This window comes from Misgurnus anguillicaudatus, chromosome 23 (genome assembly GCF_027580225.2).
Source record: "Misgurnus anguillicaudatus chromosome 23, ASM2758022v2, whole genome shotgun sequence".
NCBI classification, from domain to species: Eukaryota; Metazoa; Chordata; class Actinopteri; order Cypriniformes; family Cobitidae; genus Misgurnus; species Misgurnus anguillicaudatus.
In genome coordinates, this window is record NC_073359.2 from 37,162,041 (window position 1) to 37,167,123 (window position 5,083).

Here is a 5,083-nt window from a genome sequence, read left to right on the forward strand (position 1 = left end):
GTTTTTTCTGAGCGGACCCGAGAAGACCCGAACTCTCTCGCCTGTGTGCGTCAATGTCCTTTTCAAACCTCTCATCTGTTTGCCAAGAGCGCTTGCGACATTGTGTGGTTGTCGGAAGGTTCATTTTCGTTGAGACAAACATGTCAGTCAATTATAAATGTACATTTTAGCGGTTATGTTGGTGTCGTCGTCAGATAACAAAGTAAAATGAATGGAGCAGCTCGCCAAATTGGTGCAAGCCCACCGGAGTTTCTTTCTGTCTGACTGCTGCGCGTGGGTCTGCAGAATGCACACCCACGTCAGTGTCATTTATATTCGGTTCCAGTTGGGTTAAAAAAAAATTTCACTAGTTCGGGTCGGACTCGGGTCTAATTTTCTCGGGTTTGTCTCGGGTCGGGTCTTTCTTTAAAAATTTTTTATTTATGCACGTCGGGTTTGGGTATGAAGTGATTCGGGTCATTTCGGGTCGGGTACATTTCTTTGGACCCGAGAAGACCTCTACTTCCTGCTTTAACGGCCATTACCACCGATTTGGATTCAGTTATGGACAGATTGAATACACTTGAGACTGACTTCAAAGATTCTGTTAATAGTGCATTGAACAGAGAAGCAGGTATAAGGAGTTATGTGGACAGGACCATTGAGGGGCTTGAGCAATGCATGATAACAACACTGAAGCAGTTTGAGGAAAAATTAGTTGAGTGCTTACAGCGGGCTCATTCCAACCCAACCATCTACTAATGTGGGAGGAGCCCATCATCAGACAACATTAACTGGAGCACTTTCTCAGCCACCTACCCAATCGTTTACCCCAAGCACTGGGTTTTCATCTTCTCTGAATATTCCATGTAACCCCTCACACCACTAGACCTCCGGTGGTTTATTCCAGGCCAGCTATCCAGATGGAGTTTCCTACTTTTACTGGGTCCAGGGAAGTGGCGGATGTTCTTAACTTTGTGGATTGCTGCAAAACTTTTTTTGCAGTGTGGCCATTATCTGATGCAGAGCTTATAGGTGCCCTGTCCAACACACTTAAAGGGCCCGCGCATAGCTGGTGGCGAAAAACAAGGTGCATAACTGGCCTGAGTTTAAGGATGCTTTTCAATCAATCAATCAATCAATCAACTTTTATTTCTATAGCACATTTTGCCAACAAGAACAGTCTCCAAAGTGCTGTACAGTAACAATGATAGACAATAAACAGGCACACAAATACTAAACCACAATCATTTAAAATAAATAAATAAAAACAAAATAATAAAAGACACAGGACCACATAACTCACGCTGTGTTAAAAGCCAAGGAATAAAAGTGGGTCTTAAGACGAGACTTAAAACATTCCACTGTGGGTGCCGCACGGATCAGAGGAGGCAGAGCGTTCCACAGTCTGGGGCCAACTACAGAGAAGGCCCGGTCCCCCCTGGATTTAAGTCTGGACTTAGGAACCATGAGCTGGAACTGGCCATTAGACCTCAGTGAACGCGCCGGTGTATAAATTTGGATGAGGTCAGTGATGTATTGCGGGGCCAGTCCACTCAACGCTTTAAAAACAAACAATAAAATCTTAAAATCGATTCGAAATCGAACAGGAAGCCAGTGCAAAGAGGCGAGGATGGGGGTGATGTGTTCGCGCTTTTTAGTTCCTGTTAAAAGTCTAGCCGCAGAGTTCTGGACTAACTGCAGGCGAGAAAGTGCATTTTGGGATATTCCAGTATAAAGCGAATTGCAGTAGTCCAGACGTGAAGAAATAAAAGCATGCATGACTAGCTCAAAATGTTTCAACGTTAAAAAAGGTTTAATTTTAGATAAAAGCCGAAGATGGAAAAAACATGATTTAACGACTTTGTTAATTTGTTTATCCAGTTTAAAATCACCGTCTATAGTGACGCCAAGGCTGGTGGCTATGGGATGCACGTGATTATTGAGGGGGCCCAAATCAACCATAGTCCTAATGGGACCAAATAACATTATCTCAGTCTTTCCCTCATTTAGAATTAAAGAATTCTGAGCTAACCAAGCCTTGACGTCACTTAAGCACTCAAGTAGGGGTGTCAGAGGAGCATGATCATTTTTAGTCAGTGGCAGGTATATTTGGCAATCGTCTGCATAAAAATGATAAGAGATACCATGTCTTTTAAAAATCACACTGAGAGGGAGAAGATATAAGGCAAAAAGAATGGGCCCAAGAATTGATCCTTGGGGAACTCCACAATTTAAAGGAGCGGTGGACGAAGTGGAGTCCCCCAGTCTAACAGTAAAACATCTCCCAGACAGGTATGACCTGAACCACTCTAGCGCTGTTCCCCTGACACCCACACAATTTTCTAAACGAGATAAAAGTATTGTGTGGTCAACTGTGTCAAAAGCAGCCGTCAGGTCTAAAAGTACTAAAACAGCAGAATCACCCGTATCAGTTATTAAAAATAAATCATTAAAAACCTTTAAAAGTGCTATGGAAGGTTCTGTAACCTGACTGGAAAGTGTCAAAAATGCAATTTGCATCTAAAAAAGGCTGCAACTGTGCAAATACACTCTTCTCTAAAATCTTCGACAGGAATGGTAATTTAGAAATTGGCCGATAATTTGATAAAGTTGTAGGGTCAAGACCACTTTTTTTAATCAGAGGTTCAACAACAGCCTTTTTACAAAAAGATGGCACAATACCAGAAGACAAACTGCCATTGATGATTTCTCTGACATAGGGGCCAATAGTCAACCAAACCTCTTTAAAAAAGCGAGGAGGAACTGTATCAGTGGGAGAAGAGGAGGGTTTTAGTTTATTGACAATTTCTGTAAGAAATGACAACGACACAGGCTTAAACTGATTAAAAATATCAGAGCATTGTGTCATTGTAGGAAGATGATACAGGGGGGAAGATATATTGGCTCTGATAGTAGTGTGGCAATGCTGACTAATGATTTGTACCAACTACGCCACCCGGGGGCTATTTCCGGGATTGCCCTCAATTTAACAGCACACAGGTTCGTCACGACTGGGTCAGGTATCAGACAAGAGTTGAGTCAATCAGAAAAGCTTTATTTAAAATGAATTCAAATTTTATTCACGTTATCAAATAGTAAAAGTAGCAAATAAGAAAGACAAACAACACTTCAGGGTGGGAGAAGGCCTGACGTTCTTTGGGCAGAAAGCACACAGCACTCACACGTGCACACACGCACCACAGCACACTACAGCACGGCACACCTCACTGTGAACACATCACTGCAACCAAATAAGGAGCCCACCACCTTAAAGGAACAATCTGCTGATACGGCCAACCCACACCTGAAGAGAAAGCAACAAACAAACAAATAAGTAACCTTTAAAAGACACAATAAAAAAAGGACATCACTTCTAACAATCTGGGTTCTTGTCATGTAATCAACTGCCCAAAAGTTATCACTGTAGGTGCCGCGTCCGGTCACCCCAGCTACCAAACAGGCAATAGGCAGGAAGCCTGTAAACTGGTTACAGAGGCAATGAAAACTACAGAGAAAGAAAACACCTCACAGGTCACCAAAATAATTAGAAAATACTTAACTTGCTTAATACAAAGAAAACAAACAAGCGGTAGCTCAAGACTGAAAACAATAAAGTAATAGACCAAAATAATTCTAAATAATAATAAATATCATTATAGATAATCAAAAAGTACTTAACTTGCTTAATACAAAGAAAACAAACAAGCGGTAGCTCAAAACTGAAAACAATAAAGTAATAGACCAAAATAATTCTAAATAATAATAAATATCATTATAGATAATCAAAAAAAAAAACAATAATCAAAGTAAGTAAAGAATGATGCTAATAAGAATAAATGACAACAGAAATAATAGAGATAATACAAAAATAAACTAATAAATCAGAACCAAAGGAATTCAGAGTAGAATAATGCTAGTGACAGTCAGATAATGACTACTCTGTCACACGCCGATTTCAAATCAGTTACTCACGCTACAATTGGATAAGCACCACGCCCCAAATCCAGACCACGGTCCAGCTGATCCTGCGAAATACTGCAATGCTGCAACAGTAAACTATTAGCACATGAGCAGCGCAATGTTAATCAGCTGGTATAACCCAGCAACGCCGCAAACAGCGCAAACCCGCAGCAGCACAGAGCGCCACCCGTCAGAAATGTAAATTAGAATGCCCAGCTGACCCAAGCGAAGCAGACAATGCAGAGCGAAGCAGGCAAAGCAGAGCGATGCAGGCAAAGCAGAGCACAGATGACGTAGCGCGAAATCCCTTCAGTAGAGTTAGTACAGCCCAGATGATGACGTAGCGCAAAGCGGCTGCAGTTGAAAGCAGAAGGTAAAGCCAGCAGTGTAAGCGATGCACGTAGCGCAAGAAAGCCACGCAGCCAGCAGCAAGCCCACTACAGCAACCCACTGTAACGTCCCTTGCACATTGACCCACACCTTAAATAGGAAAATAACGCACTTTACTCAATCAATCAATCATAACAGCCTTTATAACATTAGGAGTAAAGTCACCACATACCTGTATTGGAACTCACGAAGCACAGATGGAGACGTGTAATGTAAACGTCTCCATTCACGCAGCGATTGACGGGTTTCCCGAAAAGCTCCTCAGTCCACCCTTAAGTCAATGAATTTCATAAAGCCCAGTGCAATACACCATAAACACTGCAAATCATTCACTGAAAGCTGCCCTTACCTTACTACCATTCGTACACAAAAACCCGGAAGTACGGCGGCTCGCTCGCTGATAGAACAAACGCACCCGCATAACGTGAACTGAAACGCTTTTATAGGCAGATACATGGTCATCAACAACACACGCATCAGCTGGCCAGATGACGTCAGGGGATAGAAAACCGTACTGCTACAGTAGCAACCTTGTTATAAAAAAACTGCAGAAAGTTTTCACATGTTTCACGTGTAGCTTCCAATACAGTGGTAGGAGTGGGATTTAAAACTAGACCAATAGTTTTAAACAGAACTGCAGGCTTTTCTATATTATTTAATATGATATTAGAGAGATATTTTGTTTTTTCAGCTTTAACAATTTTCTGATAAGTTCTCCATCTATCTTTAAGAATTTGGTACGACACACAAA

The 5,083-nt window shown here is 41.6% G+C and overlaps 1 long non-coding RNA gene across 3 annotated transcripts; it reads right to left on the reverse strand.

Moving 5' to 3' along the window:
* Window positions 1-3,206: 3,206 nt before the first annotated feature.
* On the reverse strand, window positions 3,207-4,848 carry LOC141359496 (uncharacterized). Of its 3 annotated transcripts, none has more exons than XR_012365974.1 (3): window positions 4,682-4,833; window positions 3,955-4,603; window positions 3,207-3,286 (listed from the first exon to the last, which is right to left on the reverse strand). It is a non-coding gene; the product is annotated as an uncharacterized lncRNA (long non-coding RNA). The 3 variants fall into 3 exon arrangements; XR_012365975.1 differs by lacking the exon at window positions 3,207-3,286 and adding an exon at window positions 3,412-3,487; XR_012365973.1 differs by lacking the exon at window positions 3,207-3,286 and having other exon boundaries at window positions 3,524-4,422; window positions 4,505-4,603; window positions 4,682-4,848.
* Between the last annotated feature and the right edge of the window lie 235 nt (window positions 4,849-5,083).